Raw genomic sequence first — 20656 nt, 5'->3', positions numbered from 1 at the left:
TGATTAAGCTCAATCATCTGTTCTTGAGGATTAGGATCAGTGGCTGCTGCCATGACTTCCTCTTTTGGAGAGAACTCATTGCTATAGTACAAATATTGGTTTCTAGCAACAGTGTCTATAAGCTCTTGAGCCTCTTCAATTGTCTTCCTCATGTGTATAGATCCACCAGCTGAGTGGTCTAAAGACATCTGAGCTTTTTCTGTAAGCCCATAGTAGAAGATGTCTAACTGTACCCACTCTGAAAATATTTCAGAGGGGCATTTTCTTAGCATACCTCTATACCTCTCCCAGGCATTATAAAGGGATTTATTATCCTCTTGTTTAAAGCCTTGGATGTCCAGCCTTAGCTGTGTCATTCTCCTTGGAGGGTAAAAGTGATTCAGGAATTTGTCTGATAACTGTTTCCATGTTTTTATGCTTGCTGTAGGTTGGTTATTCAACCACCTCTTAGCTTGATCTTTTACAGCAAATGGAAACAGTAATAGTCTGTAGACATCCTGATCCACCTCTTTATCACGTACTGTGTCAGCAATTTGTAAGAACTGTGCCAGAAACTCAGTAGGCTCTTCCTGAGGAAGACCGGAATACTGGCAATTTTGCTGCACTATGATAATGAGTTGAGGGTTTAGCTCAAAGCTGCTTGCTTTGATGGGAGGTGTACAGATGCTACTCCCATATGCAACTGGAATAGGGTTAGCATAGGACCCCAGAGTCCTTCTGGACTGTTCAATTCCACTTAGGGCCATGATGGATCAAGGGAAATGATATGGATTGCAAGTAGATAAATATATTTTTTTTTGAATTAACCGAAAAATAAAATAAAAACAAAAGGAAAATAAAATAAAAAAAATTCGAAAATTAAAAGAAAATAAGATCAAAACAAATTGAAAACTGAATCAATTAGTTAATTAAAAAGATTTTGAGATTAGCAATTAGAAAGATATGATTGAAAAATTTTTATGAAAAAGATTTGATTTTTGAAATGAGGAAAGAGAAAAACAACAAAATGACACCAAACTTAAAATTTTTAGAGAATCAAACACAAATTTTCGAAAATTTTAAAGGAAAAACACAAAGAGGACACCAAACTTAGAATTTTTACGGAGCAAAAAGGGACTAAAGACATGCAAATTCGAAATTTTAAAAGAAAAACAAAAGCATGCAATTGACACCAAACTTAAAATATGAAACTAGACTCAACTAAAAGACTCTAAACCAACAAAAATAAAACAGTCCTAATATAAGCAACAAGATAAGCCGTCAGTTGTCCAAACTCGAACAATCCCCGACAACGGGGCCAAAAACATGGTGCACGAAATTGCAATCACACTTTGCAATCCCGCACAACTAACCAGCAAGTGCACTGGGTCGTCCAAGTAATACCTTACGTGAGTAAGGGTCGATCCCACGGAGATTGTCGGCTTGAAGCAAGCTATGGTTATCTTGTAAATCTTAGTCAGGATATCAATAATTATCAGGATTGATGGTGAAAATTAAAAGAACATGAAATAAGTACTTGTTCTGCAGTAATGGGGAACAGGTTGAGGTTTTGGAGATGCTCCATCTTCTGAATCTCTGCTTTCCTACTGTCTTCTTCTTCAAGCACGCAAGGCTCCTTCCATGGCAAGCTGTATGCAAGGGTTTCACCGTTGTCAGTGGCTACCTCCCATCCTCTCAGTGGAAATGTTCAACGCACCCTGTCACGGAACGGCTATCCATCTGTCGGTTCTCAATCAGGCCGGAATAGAATCCAGTGATTCTTTTGCGTCTGTCACTAACGCCTCGCCCTCAGGAGTTTGAAGCTCGTCACAGTCATTCAATCATTGAATCCTACTCAAAATACCACAGACAAGGTTTAGACCTTCCGGATTCTCTTGAATGCCGCCATCAGTTCTAGCTTATACCACGAAGATTCTGATTAAAGAATCCAAGAGATATCTACTTAATCTAAGGTAGAACGGAGGTGGTTGTCAGGCACACGTTCATAGTTGAGAATATGATGAGTGTCACGGATCATCACATTCATCCGGGTTAAGAACAAGTAATATCTTAGAATGGAAGCAAGCATGATTGAATGAAAAACAGTAGTAATTGCATTAATCTATCAAGACACAGCAGAGCTCCTCACCCCCAACCATGGGGTTTAGATACTCATGCTGTGGAAGGTACACAAAGAAACGTGTAAAGTGTCATCCAGTCTAGATACAATGTCAAAAAAAATCCTATTAATAGTAAGCTAGTAACCTAGGGTATACAGAAATGAGTAAATGACGTAAAAATCCACTTCTGGGTCCACTTAGTGTGTGCTTGGGCTGAGCATTGAAGCTTTCGTGTGTAGAGACTTTTTCTGGAGTTAAACGCCAGCTTTCATGCCAGTTTGGGCGTTTAACTCCAATTTTTATGCCAGTTCCAGCGTTAAACGCTGGGAATTCTGAGGGTGACTTTGAGCGCCGGTTTGGGCCATCAAATCTCGGGCAAAGTATGGACTATTATACATTTCTGGAAAGCCCAGGATGTCTACGTTCCAACGCCGTTGCGAGCGCGCCAATTGGGCTTCTGTAGCTCCAGAAAATCCACTTCGAGTGCAGGGAGATCAGAATCCAACAGCATCTGCAGTCCTTTTCAGTCTCTGAATCAGATTTTTGCTCAGGACCCTCAATTTCAGCCAGAAAATACCTGAAATCATAGAAAAACACACAAACTCATAGTAAATTCCAGAAAAGTGAATTTTAACTAAAAACTAATAAAAATATACTAAAAACTAACTAGATCATACTAAAAACATACTAAAAACAATGCCAAAAAGCGTATAAATTATCCGCTTATCACTCCTCCATTTCCAGCACCACAAAGTCAGTGGGAAAGGCAAATGGCCCAACCTTGACAATCATGTCTTCGATCATGCTTGATGGGTATTTAATGGAGCCATCGACAAGTTGGAGACATATCCGGGTTGGTTTAACTTCATTAGTCAACCCAAGCTTTTTGATAGTAGCTGCAGGTATTAGGTTAATACTTGCCCCAAGATCACATAGAGCTTGTTTGGTACAAGTACCTTCTAATGTGCATGGTATCATAAAGCTTCCCGGATCTTTAAGCTTCTCAGGTAAGCTTTTCAGAATGACTGCACTGCATTCTTCAGTGAGGTAAACTTTTTCAGTTTCCCTCCTATCCTTCTTATGACTTAAGATCTCTTTCATGAACTTAGCATAAGAGGGTATTTGCTCAAGTGCCTCTACAAACGGAATCTTTATTTCAAGAGTCCTAAGATAGTCTGCAAATTGGGCAAATTGCTTATCCTGTTCCGCTTGGCAGAGTTTCTGAGGATAAGGCATTTTGGCTTTGTATTCCTCAACCTTAGTTGCTGTAGGTTTATTGCCTATAGATGTGGGTTGAGAAGCCTTTTTAGATGGGTTATTATCAGTACTTGTATGTGTCTGATCCCCCACTGGCATTTGAATGCCAGGGGTGGAAGCTGGAGTGGCGTTAGACGCCAACTCCTTACTTGTTTTTGGCGTCTGAATGCCAGAACTGTGCTCCCTTTAGGCGTTCAACGCCAAATCCTTGCTTCTTACTGGCTTTGAACGCCAGGACTGAGCATGGTTTGGGCGTTCAACGCCAGCTTTCTACCCATTCTCTGGCGTTTGAGCGCCAGAATTATTCCTCTCTGGGCTCTTACTGTCCTCAGAGGGATTTTGGTTAGTTTGCCCATTTCTTGGCTTCCTGCTATCTTAAAGTAAGGTATTTAATGTTTTTCCACTTCTTAATTAAACTGCTTGGCCTCTCTTCTGTTATTTGTTTTGATAACTATTGTTCTGTTTGCTTCAACTGTACTTCCATATTCATATTAGCCATTCTTGTTTCTTGTAGTATCTCCTTGAATTCGGCTAGCTGTTTTGTTAGAAAATCTAGTTGCTGATTGAATTCAGTAACTTGTTCTGTAGGACTCAGTTCAGCAGTTATTGGTTTAGCCTTTTCTTTCATGGAAGGTTCACTGCTTAGGTACAGATGCTGATTTCTGGCAACTGTATCAATGAGCTCTTGAACTTCTTCTATTGTCTTTCTCATGTGTATAGATCCACCAGCTGAGTGGTCTAGAGAAATCTGAACTCTTTCTGTAAGCCCACAGTAGAAGATGTCTAACTGCACCCACTCTGAAAATATTTCAGAGGGGCATTTTCTTAGCATCTCTCTGTATCTCTCCCAGGCATCATAAAGGGATTCATTATCTCCTTGTTTAAAGCCTTGGATGCTCAATCTTAGCTGTGTCATCCGTTTTGGAGGAAAATAGTGATTCAGGAATTTTTCTGTCAATTGTTTCTATGTCTTTATGCTGTTCTTAGGTTGGTTATTTAACCACATCTTAGCTTGGTCTTTTACAGCAAATGGAAACAGTAATAATCTGTAGACATCCTGATCTACTTTCTTATCATGTACTGTGTCAGCAATTTGTAAAAACTGTGCCAGAAACTCTGTAGGTTTTTCTTGTGGAAGACCGGAATACTAACAACTTTGCTGCACCATGATAATGAGCTAAGGATTCAACTCAAAATTACTAACTCCAATGGAGGGTATACATATACTACTCCCATATGAAGCAATAGTGGGGTTAGCATATGACCCCAGAGTCCTTCTGGACTATTCATGTCCACTTAGGTCCATGATGGAGAAAGGGAGATGATGTGAATTTATTTTATTATAAAAAATGATTTTCGAAATAATAACATAAAATAAAATAAAAACCGAAATAAAAATAAAATAACAAAATAAAAATAAAAAATGATAAAAATTTGAAAATACTTTCTGAAGATTTTCGAAAAAGTGAGTGAGAGAGAAGGTGGTTGGGATATTTTCGAAAAAGATATAAATATTATATATATATATATATATATATATATTTTTAAATCTTAAAAGGATAAGATTTGAAAAATTTTGAAATTGAAATCTGAATTCTAAAAAAAATTCGAAAATATAGCTTAAAAATAGTTAGAAAAGAAAATTTTTTTGAATTTTAAATTTTATGATGAAAGAGAAAAACACACCAAAGATACAAGACATAAAATTTTTAGATCTAATGCTTCTTGTTTTCGAAAATTTTGGAGGGAAAACACCAAGGAACACCAAACTTAAAAATTTTAAGATCAAAACACAAAGAAGACTCAAGAACACTTTGAAGATTCACAAGAACAACAAGAACAAAAGAAAGAACACCAAACTTAAAATTTTTAGAAAACCAAAATAAATTTTCGAAAATTATAAAAAGATTAACAAGAAAACACCAAACCTAAAGTTTGGCGCAAGATTAAATCAAGAAAAATTATTTTTGAAAAAGATTTTAAAAAAGATACCCAATTACCAAGAACATAGACCAACGCTCTAGCCAATTGGGCAATAAAGGTAACACTTATTTTGAAGAGATATTTTCACTAACCAAAAATAAATTCCTTTTTGAAGACTAATGCGTTGGAAAAGCACAAGAAAAACAAGAAACTACACAGAACAAGAAAAACTAAAGATCAAACAAGAAAAATAAACAAGAACAACTTGAAGATCAAAGAACAAAACTTCGAAAATTTAAAAGAAAAATATAAAATATGCAATTGACACCAAACTTAGAACAAGACACTAAACCCACGAAAAAAATTAAAAATTGATAAAGAAAAATAATATTTTTTTGAAAAATTTTTGAAAAGAAATTAAAGGACTCAAATTTAATGACTCTATAGCAACAATACTCTATTCCTAATCTAAGCAACAAAATAAACCTTTAGTTGTTCAAACTCAAACAATCCCCGACAACGGTGCCAAAAACTTGGTGCACTAAATTGCAATCACACTTTTGCAATCCGCACAACTAACCAGCAAGTGCACTGGGTCGTCCAAGTAATACCTAAGGGTCGATCCCACGGAGATTGTTGGCTTGAAGCAAGCTATGGTTATTTTATTATTCTTAGTCAGGAGATCAATTATAATTATCAGTTTGAATTACTAAAAAATAAAAAAGCATGAAATAATTACTTGTTGTGCAATAATGGAGAATATGTTGGAGTTTTGGAGATGCTTTGTCTTCTAAATTCCTGTAACATAATGGTTTCTCTCATGCAAAAGTGAAAAGTTCCTTCCATGGCAAGCTCTATGTAGGGTGTCACCATTGTCAATGGCTACTTCCCATCCTCTCAGTGAAAATGGTCCAAATGCTCTGTCACAGCATGGCTAATCAGCTGTTGGTTCTTGGTGGACGAAATTGTGATCCATATTCTTTTGTACTTGTATGAAATTATTATTGTGGCACCAGTTGAATTCACAACTCCGTTCAAATAACCAGCAAGTGTACTGGGTCGTCCAAGTAATAAACCTTACGTGAGTAAGGGTCGATCCCACAGAGATTGTTGGTATGAAGCAAGCTATGGTCACCTTGTAAATCTCAGTTAGGCAGATTAAAATTGGTTTATGGGTTTTTGAGAATAGAAATAAGAAAATAGAAAATAAAAGGGATAGAGTACTTATGCAGATTCATTGGTGGGAATTTCAGATAAGCGAATGGAGATACTGTATGCTCAAGGACGCCTGCTATTCTCCTGCTTCAACTCAATCCTTCTTACTCCTTTCCATGGCAAGCTGTGTATAGGGGTTCACCATCAGCGGTGGCTACTTTCAATCCTCTCGGAAAAATGATCCTCTGCGGCTGTCACTCGCATGGCTAATCGTCTGGAGGCATCACCCATGGTTGATGGCTACATCCCATCCTCGCAGTGAAAACTACGCTCACGCGCTCTGTCACAGCACGGCTAATCACTGGTTGGTTCTTGCGCCTACTGGAATAGAATCCCTTGATTCTTTTGCATCTGTCACTAACGCCCAGCACTTGCAAGTTTGAAGCACGTCACAGTCATTCATTACCGGAATCCTACTCGGAATACCATAGACAAGGTGAGACTTTCCGGATTCCCAGGATCCTACTCGGAATACCACAGACAAGGTGAGACTTTCCGGATCCTCATAAATGCCGCCATCTATCTAGCTTATACCACGAAGATTCTGTTGGGGAATCTAAGAGATACACATTCAAGCTCTGTTGCATGTAGAACGGAAGTGGTTGTCAATCACGTGCGTTCATAAGTGAGAATGATAATGAGGGTTACTTAATCATCACATTCATCATGTTCTTGGGAACGAATGAATATCTTGGAATAAGAATAAGAGAGATTTGAATAAAAGAAAATAGAATTGCATTAATACTTGAGGTACAGCAGAGCTCCACACCCTTAATCTATGGTGTGCAGAAACTCCACCGTTGAAAATACATAAGTGAAAGGGTTCAGGCATGGCCGAATGGCCAGCCCCCATAACGTGATCACATGATTCAAAATACAATCCAGGATGATAATATGATAGTAAAAAGTTCTATTTATAATAAACTAGCTCCTAGGGTTTACATGAGTAAGTAATTGATGCATAAATCCACTTCCGGGGCCCACTTGGTGTATGTTTGGGCTGAGCTTGATCAATCCACGAGCTGAGGCTTCTCTTGGAGTTGAACTCCGAGTTATGACGTGTTTTGGGCGTTCAACTCCGGATCATGACGTTTTTCTGGCGTTTAACTCCAGACAGCAGCATGTACTTGGCGTTCAACGCCAAGTTACGGCGTCAATCTCCGAATAACGTATGGACTATTATATATTGCTGGAAAGCCCTGGGTGTCTAATTTCCAACGCCGTTAAGAGCGCGCCAATTGGAGTTCTGTAGCTCCAGAAAATCCATTTCGAGTGCAGGGAGGTCAGATTCCAACAGCATCAGCAGTCCTTTTGTCAGCCTTCTTCAGAGTTTTGCTCAAGTCCCTCAATTTCAGTCAGAATTTACCTGAAATCACAGAAAAACACACAAACGCATAGTAAAGTCCAGAAATGTGAATTTAACATAAAAACTAATGAAAACATCTCTAAAAGTAGCTCAAACTTACTAAAAACTATCTAAAAACAATGCCAAAAAGCGTATAAATTATCCGCTCATCACAACACCAAACTTAAATTATTGCTTGTCCCTAAGCAACTGAAAATCAAATAGGATAAAAGAAGAGAATATACTATAAATTCCAGAATATCAATGAATATTAATTTAATTAGATGAGCGGGACTTGTAGCTTTTTGCTTCTGAACAGTTTTGGCATCTCACTTTTTCCTTTGTAGTTTAGAGTGATTGGCGTCTCTGGAAACTCAGAATTTTGGATAGTGTTATTGACTTTCCTAGTTAAGCATGTTGATTCTTGAACACAGCTATTTATGAGTCTTGGCTGTGGCCCTAAGCACTTTGTTTTCCAGTATTACCACTGGATACATAAATGTCACAGACACATAACTGGGTGAACCTTTTCAGATTGTGACTCAGCTTTGCTAGAGTCCCCAGTTAGTGGTGTCCAGAGCTCTTAAGCACACTCTTTTGCTTTGGATCACGAATTTAACCACTCAGTCTCAAGCTTTTCACTTGGGCCTTCATGACACAAGCACATGGTTAGGGACAGCTTGATTTAGCCGCTTAGGCCTAGATTTAATTTCCTTGGGCCCTCCTATCCATTGATGCTCAAAGCCTTGGATCCTTTTTTCCCTTGCCTTTTGGTTTTAAGGGCTATTGGCTTTTTCTATTGCTCCTTCTTTTTCTATATTCTCTTTTTATTTTCGAATGCTTCTTCTTTTTCACTGCTTTTTCTTGCTTCAAGAATCAATTCATGATTTTTCAGATCACCAATATCATTTCTCTTTGTTCATCATTCTTTCAAGAGCCAACAATTTTAACACTCATAAACAACAATATCAAAAGACATATGCACTGTTCAATCATTCATTCAGAAAACAAAAGTATTGTCACCACATCAATATAATTAAATTAAATTCAAGAGCTATTTTCGAAATTCATGTACTTCTTGTTCTTTTGAATTAAAACATTTTTCATTTAAGAGAGGTGAAGGATTAATGGATTTTATTCATAGCTTTAAGGCATGGTTACATACTAATGATCATGAAATAAAGACACAAAACATAGATAAACACAACATTTAAAAACCGAAAACAGAAAGAAATAAAGAACAAGGAATGAATCCACCTTTAGTGGCGTCTTCTTCTTGAAGGACCAATGATGTTCTTCAGCTCTTCTATGTCCCTTCCTTGCCTTTGTTGCTCCTCCCTCATTGCTTTTTGGTCTTCTCTTATTTCTTGGAGAATGATGGAGTGCTCATGATGTTCCACCCTTAATTGTTCAACATTATGGCTCAAATCTTCTAAGGAGGTATTGAGTTGCTCCCAATAGTTGTTGGGAGAAAAGTGCATTCCTTAAGGCATCTTCAGGAATTTGTTGATGATGAGTTTCCTCATGCACTTCTTGAGGGCCGTGAGGAGCTTCTCTGGCTTGTTCCATCATTTTCTTGGTGATGGGCTTGTCTTCTTCAATGGGGGTATCTCCTTCTATGATGACTCCAGCTGAGTAGCACAGATGGCAAATAAGGTGAGGAAAAGCTAGCCTTGCCATGGTGGAGGACTTATCGGCTATTTTGTAGAGTTCATTGGAGATGACCTCATGAACTTCTACTTCCTCTCCAATCATGATGCTATGGATCATGATGGCCCGATCCACAGTAACTTCAGATCGGTTGCTAGTAGGAATGATGGATCTTTGGATGAACTCCAACCATCCTCTAGCCACAGGCTTGAGATCCAGTCTTCTTAGTTGAACTGGCTTGCCTTTGGAGTCTATTCTCCATTGAGCTCCTTCCACACATATGTCCATAAGGACTTGGTCCAACCTTTGATTAAAGTTGACCCTTCTAGTGTAGGGGCGTTCATCTTCTTGCATCATGGGCAAGTGAAACGCCAACCTCACATTTTCCGGACTAAAATCTAAGTATTTCCCCCGAACCATTGTGAGATAGTTCTTTGGATTCGGGTTCATACTTTGATCATGGTTCCTAGTGTTCCATGCATTGGCATAGAACTCTTGAACCATCAATATTCCAACTTGTTGCATGGGGTTGGTTATGACTTCCCAACCTCTTCTTTGGATTTCATGTCGGATTTCCGGATACTCATTCTTTTTGAGCTTGAAAGGGACCTCGGGGATCACCTTCTTCTTTGCCACAACATCATAGAAGTGGTCTTGATGGCTTTTGGAGATGAATCTTTCCATCTCCCATGACTCGGAGGTGGAAGCTTTTGTCTTCCCTTTCCCTTTTCTAGAGGATACTCCGGCCTTAGGTGCCATTGATGGTAATGGAAAAACAAAAAGCTTATATTTTTACCACACCAAACTTAAAATTTTGCTCGTCCTCGAGCAAGAAAGAAAAGGAGAGAAGAAGAAGAAGAAGAAGAGAATATGGTAGAGAGGGAAAGAAGTAGGTTCGGCTATGTGGGAGAAGAAAGGGTTGTGTTGTGTGAAAATGAAGTAGAATGGAAGGGTATTTATAGGGAGAGGGGAGGTGGGTGTTCGGCCATTTTAGGTGGGAATGGGTGGGAAATTGAATTTGAATTTTATGAAGGTAGGTGGGGTTTATGGGGAAGAGTGGGTTGATCTGAATGGTGAATGGGGTGATTGGGAAGAGGAATTGAGGTGATTGGTGAAGGTTTTTGGGAAGTGTGATATGGGAAAGAGTGAAATGAGATTAGGATTAGGAGAGTGTGATTAGGATTAAAAGAAAAGGTGGGAATATGGTAGGTGGGGATCCTGTGGGGTCCACAGATCCTGAGGTGATCCTGTGGGGTCCACAGATCCTGAGGTGAAAAGAAATACCATTCCTTCACCATATAGGCATGTAAAATGCCTTCGTGCATCATTCTGGCATTCAAACGCCCATTGGTGCACGTTCTGGGCGTTCAACGCCCATGTAATGCATGTTTCTGGCGTTGAACGCCAGTTTCATGCTTGTTGCTGGCGTTCAGCGCCAGCTTGTCTCCTCTAGGCACATTCCTGGCGTTCAACGCCAGGATGTTGCTTGTTTCTGGCGTTCAGCGCCAGAATGGTGCTCTGTTCTGGCGTTGAACGCCAGCCTGTGCGTCCTACAGGGTGAAAAATTTTTTTTCTTCTGTTTTTGATTTTGTTTTTAATTTTTTTGATTTTTTCGTGACTCCTCATGATCATGTACCTAATAAAACACAAAATAACAATAAAAATAAAAATTAGATAAATAAAATTGGGTTGCCTCCCAACAAGCGCTTCTTTAATGTCAATAGCTTGACAGTGGCTCTCATGGAGCCACAAGGTGATCAGGTCAATGTTAGTGTGTAGTCCCAACACCAAACTTAGAGCTTGGTTGTGGCCTCACAACATCAAACTTAGAGTTTGACTGTGTGGGCTCTTCTTGACTCTGAACTGAGAGAAGCTCTGCATGCTTACTCTCTTTTGTCACAGAGGGATGGCCATGTGCCTTAAACACAAGGTAGTCCCCATTCAATTGAAGGACTAATTCACCTCTGTTGACATCTATCACAGCTCCTGCTGTGGCTAGGAAAGGTCTTCCTAGGATGATGCATTCATCATCTTCCTTCCTAGTGTCTAGGATTATGAAATCAGCAGGGATGTAAAGACTTTCAACCTTTACTAACACGTCCTCTACTGTCCCATAAGCTTGTCTCAATGACTTATCTGCCAATTGCAATGAGAACAAGGCAGGTTGTACCTCAATGATCCCCAGCTTCTCCATTACAGAGAGTGGCATAAGATTTATCCCTGACCCCAGATCACATAGAGCTTTTTCAAAGCTCATGGTGCCAATGGTACAAGGTATAAGAACTTGCCAGGATCTTGTTTCTTTTGAGGTAGAGTTCTCTGAATCCAAGTATCTAGTTCACTAATGAGCAAGGGAGGTTCACTTTCCCAAGTCTCATTACCAAACAGCTTGGCATTCAGCTTCATGATAGCTCCTAAATATTGAGCAACTTGCTCTCCAGTCACATCTTCATCCTCTTCAGAGGAAGAATAATCTTCAGAGCTCATGAATGGCAGAAGGAGATTTAATGGAATCTCTATGGTCTCTGTATGAGCCTCAGATTCCACTGTATCCTTAATAGGAAACTCCTTCTTGCTTGAGGGACGTCCCAGGAGGTCTTCCTCACTGGGATTTTCGTCCTCCTCCTCCCTAGTGCATTCGGTCACTTTGATTAAATCAATGGCCTTGCACTCTCCTTTTGGATTCTCTTCTGTATTACTTGAGAGAATACTGGGAGGAGTTTCAATGACTTTCTTACTCAGCTGGCCCACTTGTGCCTCCAAATTTCTAATGGAGGACCTTGTTTCATTCATGAAACTGAAAGTAGCATTTGACAGATCAGAGACAATATTGGCTAAATTGGAAGTGTTTTGTTCAGAATTCTCTGTCTGTTGCTGAGAAGATGATGGATATGGCTTGCTATTGCTTAGCCTATTGCGTCCACCATTGTTAAAGCCTTGTTGAGGCTTTTGTTGATCCTTCCAGGAGAAATTTAGATGATTTCTCCATGATGGATTATAGGTGTTTCCATATAGTTCACCCATGTAATTAACCTCTGCCATGGCAGGGTTTTCAGGATCATAAGCTTCTTCAGAAGCTGCCTCTCTAGTACTGTTGGATGCATGTTGCAATCCATTCAGATTTTGAGAAATCATGTTGACCTGTTGAGTCAACACTTTGTTCTGAGCCAATATGGCATTCAGAGCATCAATTTCAAGAACTCCTTTCTTCTGAGGTATCCCATTATTCACGGAATTCCTCTCAGAGGTGTACATGAACTGGTTGTTTGCAACCATGTCAATGAGTTCTTGAGCCTCTTCAGGCGTTTTCTTCAGGTGAATAGATCCACCTGCAGAATGGTCCAATGACATTTTCGAAAATTCAGAGAGACCATAATAGAATATATCTAATAGGGTCCATTCTGAAAACATGTCAGATGGACATCTTCTGGTCAACTGCTTGTATCTTTCCCAAGCTTCATAGAGGGATTCACCATCTTTTTGTTTGAAGGTTTGAACATCCACTCTCAGCTTGCTCAGCTTTTGAGGAGGAAAGAATTTATCTAAGAAGGCAGTGACCAGCTTATCCCAGGAGTCCAGGCTATCCTTAGGTTGTGAATCCAACCATATTCTAGCTTTGTCTCTTACAGCAAAAGGGAAAAGCATGAGTCTGTAGACTTCAGGATCAACTCCATTCGTCTTTACAGTCTCACAGATCTGCAAGAACTCAGTTAAAAACTGATAAGGATCTTCAGATGGAAGTCCATAAAACTTGCAGTTTTGTTGCATTAAGGCAACTAGCTGAGGTTTCTGCTCAAAGTTATTGGCTCCAATGGCAGGAATGGAGATGCTTCTTCCATCAAACTTGGACGTTGGCTTTGTGAAGTCACCAAGCATTCTCCTTGCATTATTATTATTATTTTCGGCTGCCATGTCCTTCTCTTGTTCGAAAATTTCTGAAAGGTTGTTTCTGGATTGTTGTAATTTAGCTTCTCTTAATTTTCTCTTCAGAGTCCTTTCAGGTTATGGATCAACTTCAACAAGAGTGCCCTTTTCCCTGTTCCTGCTCATATGAAAGAGAAGAAAACAAGAAAAGAAAGAGGAATCCCTTATGCCACAGTATAGAGATTCCTTTATGTTAGTAGAAGAAGAAAGGGGTATAAGAAAGAAGAAAGATGGATTCGGATTTTTGGATGAAGAGAGATGAAGAGAAGTGTTAGTAATTAAATAATTAAATAGAAGAAGAAAAGAGAGGGAGAATTTCGAAAAATTAGAGAGGGAAAAGTAGTTAGGTGGTTTTGAAAAGGATAAGAAACAAACAAAAAGTTAGTTAGTTGATTGAAAAAGATTTGAAATCAAAATTTAAAAAGATGAGAAGATAAGAAGTTAGATAAGATATTTTGAAATCAAATTTTGAAAAAGATAAAATTTTTGAAAAAGATAAGATAAAAGATAAAAAGATATATTTGAAAAAGATATTTGAAAAAGATTTAATTTTAAAAATTACTTAACTAACAAGAAACTACAAGATAAGATTCTAGAATTCAAAGATTGAACCTTTCTTAACAAGAAAGTAACAAACTTCAAATTTTTGAACCAATCACATTAATTGTCAGCTTAATTTTCAAAAATATGATATCAAGATAAGAAAAAGATTTTGAAAATATTTTGAAAAATATTTTTGAAATTTTCGAAAATTATAAAAAAAATGAAAAAGATATGATTTTTGAAAAAGATTTTGAAAAGATAAGATTTTTAAAATTGAAATTTTGACTTGACTTGTAAGAAATAACTAATTTTAAAAATTTTTTGACCAAGTCAACCCAAAATTTCGAAAATTTGAAGGAAAATAAGGGAAAGATATTTTTTTTGATTTTTGAATTTTTTAATTATGAGAGAGAAAAACAACAAAAATACTCAATGCATGAAATTTTTAGATCAAAACAATGAATGCATGCAAGAATGCTATGAATGTCAAGATGAACACCAAGAACACTTTGAAGATCATGATGAACATCAAGAACATAATTTTGAAAAATTTTTGATGCAAAGAAAACATGCAAGACACCAAACTTAGAAATCTTTAATGCATGAAAAATATGAATGCAAAGATGCACATGAAAAACAAGAAAAGACACAAAACAAGAAATCATCAAGATCAAACAAGAAGACTTGTCAAGAACAACTTGAAGATCATGAAGAACACCATGAATGCATGAGATTTTCGAAAAATGCAAGAAAAAATTTTTAAAGCATGCAATTGACACCAAACTTAAAAATTAACATAAGACTCAAACAAGAAACACAAAATATTTTTGATTTTTATGATTTTATGATTTTTTTGTATTTTTATTGATTTTTTTCGAAAATAAAGTTTAGAAAAACAAAAAATAAAAGAAAAATTTTGAAAAAGATTTTTGAAAAGAAAATTACCTAATCTGAGCAACAAGATGAACCGTCAGTTGTCCATACTCGAACAATCCCCGGCAACGGCGCCAAAAACTTGGTGGATGAAATTGTGATCCATATTCTTTTGTACTTGTATGAAATTATTATTGTGGCACCAGTTGAATTCATAACTCCGTTCAACTAACCAGCAAGTGTACTGGGTCGTCCAAGTAATAAACCTTATGTGAGTAAGGGTCGATCCCACAGAGATTGTTGGTATGAAGCAAGCTATGGTCACCTTGTAAATCTCAGTTAGGCAGATTAAAATTGGTTTATGGGGTTTTGAGAATAGAAATAAGAAAATAGAAAATAAAAGGGATAGAGTACTTATGCAGATTCATTGGTGGGAATTTCAGATAAGCGAATGGAGATACTGTATGCTCAAGGACGCCTGCTATTCTCCTGCTTCAACTCAATCCTTCTTACTCCTTTCCATGGCAAGCTGTGTATAGGGGTTCACCATCAGCGGTGGCTACTTTCAATCCTCTCGGGAAAATGATCCTCTGCGGCTGTCACTCGCATGGCTAATCGTCTGGAGGCATCACCCATGGTTGATGGCTACATCCCATCCTCGCAGTGAAAACTACGCTCACGCGCTCTGTCACAGCACGGCTAATCACTGGTTGGTTCCTGCGCCTACTGGAATAGAATCCCTTGATTCTTTTGCGTCTGTCACTAACGCCCAGCACTTGCAAGTTTGAAGCACGTCACAGTCATTCATTACTGGAATCCTACTCGGAATACCACAGACAAGGTGAGACTTTCCGGATCCTCATAAATGCCGCCATCTATCTAGCTTATACCACGAAGATTCTGTTGGGGAATCTAAGAGATACACATTCAAGCTCTGTTGCATGTAGAACGGAAGTGGTTGTCAATCACGTGCGTTCATAAGTGAGAATGATAATGAGGGTTACTTAATCATCACATTCATCTTGTTCTTGGGAACGAATGAATATCTTGGAATAAGAATAAGAGAGATTTGAATAAAAGAAAATAGAATTGCATTAATACTTGAGGTACAGCAGAGCTCCACACCCTTAATCTATGGTGTGCAGAAACTCCACCGTTGAAAATACATAAGTGAAAGAGGTTCAGGCATGGCCAAATGGCCAGCCCCCATAACGTGATCACATGATTCAAAATACAATCCAGGATGATAATATGATAGTAAAAAGTTCTATTTATAATAAACTAGCTCCTAGGGTTTACATGAGTAAGTAATTGATGCATAAATCCACTTCCGGGGCCCACTTGGTGTATGTTTGGGCTGAGCTTGATCAATCCACGAGCTGAGGCTTCTCTTGGAGTTGAACTCCGAGTTATGACGTGTTTTGGGCGTTCAACTCCGGATCATGACGTTTTTCTGGCGTTTAACTCCAGACAACAGCATGTACTTGGCGTTCAACGCCAAGTTACATCGTCAATCTCCGAATAAAGTATGGACTATTATATATTTCTGGAAAGCCCTGGATGTCTAGTTTTCAACGCCGTTGAGAGCGCGCCAATTGGAGTTTTGTAGCTCCAGAAAATCCATTTCGAGTGCAGGGAGGTCAGATTCCAACAGCATCAGCAGTCTTTTTGTCAGCCTTCTTCAGAGTTTTGCTCAAGTCCCTCAATTTCAGTCAGAATTTACCTGAAATCACAGAAAAACACACAAACTCATAGTAAAGTCCAGAAATGTGAATTTAACATAAAAACTAATGAAAACATCCCTAAAAGTAGCTCAAACTTACTAAAAACTATCTAAAAACAATGCCAAAAAGCGTATAAATTATCCGCTCATCAGTTCTTGATCATGTCGGAATAGAATCCATTGATTCTTTTGTGTTTGTCATCACGCCCAACACTCACGAGTTTGAAGCTTGTCACAGTCATTCAATCCCAGAATCCTACTCGGAATACCACATACAAGGTTTATACTTTCCGGATTCTCATTAATGCCGCCATCAATTCTAGCTTATACCACGAAGATTCTGATTAAGGAATCTAAGAGATACTCATTCAATCTGATGTAGAACAGAGGTGGTTGTCAGACACATGTTCATAGATTAAGGAAGGTGATGAGTGTCATGGATTACCAACTTCTCCATAGTTAAGCGCGAATGAACATCTTAGATAGGAACACGCATGTTTGAATGGAAAAACAGAAATAATTGCATTAATTCATCGAGACGCTGCAGAGCTCCTGATCGGGGGAAAACTTGTCTCTCAACAAATTCCCATTCGGCAAGTGTACCGAATTTGTCGTCAAGTAAAAACTCACAATAGAGTGAGGTCGAATCCCACAGGGATTGATTGATCAAGCAACTTTAATTAGAGGAATGATCTAGTTGAGCGAATCCATGAATAGAGTTGATAATTGCAGAAATTAAAATGGCAAGAAAGTAAATGACTGAAAGTAAATGGCAGAATTGTAAATGGGAATGGGGAAATTGCTCATAAAAGTAAATTGCAGAAAATAAAGAGAATGGGTAAGATCAGAAATGGGGAGTTCATTGGGCTTAGGAGATGTTGCATTCTCTGGATCAATTTCATTTTCATCTCTTCCTCAATCAATGCACTCATTGATCTCCTTGGCAATCTTAAGTGATTGAATCAGAATTTCTTGCAATTCAATCTCTCAAATCTTGATCAATAGCCAATTCCTTGGTCAATTGCTCATGAGAAGAGATGAAGTGTGGTCACTGATTATACCACATGCACTTCCCAAATCAAATGCTTAGAGGGTTATAGCCACATACCCATCCACACTCAATTTGGTCCAGCATGAGAAAGCATTTCTAGCTAATCTCTTCATTCCTCTTTCAAGGATCCGAAGAGATCCATGTTTGAATAGCTTCTTTTCCAAGATCACTATCCAATTGGATGAAGATCGAAAGCTTTCAAGTAAAATCAAAAGGAAAGATAGAAGAAGAAGAAAAAAAATAGTGTTGATCCATCAAATTACAACAGAGCTCCCTAACCCAATGAAAGGGGTTTAGTTGTTCATAGCTCTAGAAATCAAAATCAAAGATGGTGTGTGAAGGGGGGAAAGTCCGAAGACCCCTCGTCAATCCCCCATTCCAGAATGCTTTCAATGTAAAGACTAAGGCCTTTATATAGGCTCTCCTCAATTACAAAATAAAATTAAAAGCAAATTACAATTAAATGAAAATTCCTATTCTAGATGCTTCTTGTAGTCTTGATTGGTTGACAATTGTGGGCTTGCTTGCTTGGGCTTTGAAGTGGACTTGAGAGAGAAGTGAGTCAAGTTGAGGTCCAGGTGCTAAAGTTAGTGCTAAAGTTAGCCACACTAACGCTAAGTGTGGCGTTAGTGCTAAAGTTATTGTGGCTAACGTTGCACTTGCTGCCCAGTTGGTGTTTTTGGGGCTTAAAAGATGCCTCTTGTTTGTGCTCCAATTTCATGCCCACTATAGAGCATTATATATCGTTGGAAAGCTCTGAATGTCAGCTTTCTAACGCAACTAAAATCACCTCAATTGAACCTCTGTAGCTCAAGTTATGCTCCTTTGAAGTGGACATAGTCGCTGGCATGGTCGCCAACGTTAATGAAAATGTTGAGTCTCAATAACGCCAGAGATTTCCCGTTTTTGAAGCTCAAACTTAGTGTCCATCCCATACTATTATATATTGTTGGAAAGCCCTGGATGTCTACTTTCCAATGTATTTGGAAGCGCATCATTTGGAGCTCTACAACTCGAGTTATACTTCTTAGAAGGTGAAGAGGTCAGTTGGCCTTAAATCAGGTTGATACCATGTTCATCATTGCACTTTTGGGGCAGGTTTTCTCCCTCAAATTTTAGTGTCAACCATGTAGTGCCATATATGCTTGGAAAGCTTTGGAATCCTACTTTCCAATGCTACTGGAATCACCTCATTTGGAGCTTTGTGGCTCAAGTTATGCATGTTTGAAGAAGGCATGGTCAGGCTGCCAGGTGGGACTTTTGCCCATGTTAACTTCCACGTTAACTGAGTTAACGTGGGAGTTAACGTGGCTCATTGTGGCTTGTGTGGCTCCTTCCAACGTTAGTGACAATGTTGAGTGTCACTAACGTTGGCCATCACCTTCTTTCATCCACGTTAGCTTCCACGTTAACTAAGTTAACGTGGAAGTTAACGTGGCTTCCTTGGGGGTTGTGTGGTTGCTTTCAACGTTAGTGACAATGTTGGGTGTCACTAACGTTGTCGACCACCCTTGCCTCTTACGTTATCTCCTACGTTAACCAAGTTAACGTGGGAGTTAACGTTGCATTTTGCACTTAGGCCAACATTAGTGACAATGTTGAATGTCACTAACGTTGGCTTCCTTCCCCCTTTTAACGTTAGAGGCCACGTTAACTAAGCTAACGTGGACTCTAACGTGGCCACTTATGAGCTTGGTCCAACGTTAGTGATAATGTTAAGTGTCACTAACGTTGGCTCCATTTCCTTTCTTCAAAGTTAATACCACTAACGTTCCAACTTTCCTTCCTTCCACGTTAGTGTAACTAACATAGCCACTAACGTGGCTCTTCTCTACTTCTTTTTGCCTGAAATCAAACAAACAGAGTGCATCAAAGTCTTGCTCTTAATCATGGGATCATGCATCATCCAATTTATCATATAATTCATGCAAAATCCTCATGAAATCATGTAAAGTGCACAATGTATACTTGAATCAAGAAGTAAGTGAAATTCTACCCAAAACTAGCTTATTTCCTAAGAAAATGCATGAAACTACCTTAAAAACAGTGAAGAAAAGGTCAGTGAAACTGGCCAAAATGCCCTGGCATCAGCTCCTCACCCCCAACAATGGAGTTTAGAGACTCATGCTGCCAAAAGGTACAAATTTCAGATCTAAAAATGTCATGAGATACAAAATACGTCTCTAAAAGTTGTTTAAATACTAAACTAGTAACCTAGGTTTACAGAAAATGAGTAAACTAAGATAATTGGTGCAGAAATCAACTTCTGGGGCTCACTGGGTAAGTGCTGGGGCTGAGACTTAAGCTTCTCACATGCCTGGGCTGTTTCTGGAGTTGAACGTCAGGTTGTAACCTGTTTCTGGCGTTAAACTCCAACTTGTAACCTGTTTCTGGCGCTGAACGCCAGACTGCAACATGGAACTGGCGTTGAACGCCAGTTTACGTCATCTATCTTCGCGCAAAGTATGGACTATTATATATTTCTGGAAAGTCTTGGATGTCTACTTTCCAACACATATAAGAGCGAGCCAATTGGACTGTTGTAGCTCCAAAAAATCTATTCCGAGTGCAGGGAGGTAAGAATCCAACAACATCAGCAGTCCTTTTTCAGCCTAAATCAGATTTTTGCTCAACTCCCTCAATTTCAGCCAGAAAATACCTGAAATCACAGAAAAATACACAAACTCATAGTAAAATCCAGAAATATGATTTTTGCTTAAAAACTAATAAAATTCTATTAAAAACTAATTAAAACATGCTAAAATCTACAAGAAATTATCCCCAAAAAGCGTATAAAATATCCGCTCATCAACTACCGACTGACCTTTGACAAACATGTGTCGTAGATGAGGTTTAAGATCACTCCTGCCATGGACTTTAACAACCGACAGTCGGCCTTATTTGCGTACATGTTCGACGGAAACCTTGATCCATGGTAAAACTCGAGCTTCTTTGTGTTTAAACCCGCTTATCGCGGTTAACTTAACGCCTTAACAATTTCCTCTCACTGTAGCAAGGAACTTGTCCATATTGGAGCCAAGTCCGCAGACAGG

General features: G+C 38.6%; 1 non-coding gene across 1 annotated transcript; it reads left to right on the top strand.

Annotated features, from left to right (window-relative positions):
* Positions 1-12898: 12898 nt before the first annotated feature.
* On the top strand, positions 12899-13002 carry LOC112804426 (small nucleolar RNA R71). The gene has a single exon (XR_003203039.1). It is a non-coding gene; the product is annotated as a small nucleolar RNA R71 (small nucleolar RNA).
* Positions 13003-20656: the final 7654 nt, after the last annotated feature.

This window comes from Arachis hypogaea, chromosome 5 (assembly GCF_003086295.3).
Source record: "Arachis hypogaea cultivar Tifrunner chromosome 5, arahy.Tifrunner.gnm2.J5K5, whole genome shotgun sequence".
Lineage (NCBI taxonomy): Eukaryota > Viridiplantae > Streptophyta > Magnoliopsida > Fabales > Fabaceae > Arachis > Arachis hypogaea.
Note: the sequence above shows the minus strand (reverse complement) of the source record. Positions and strands in the feature narration are given on the sequence as shown.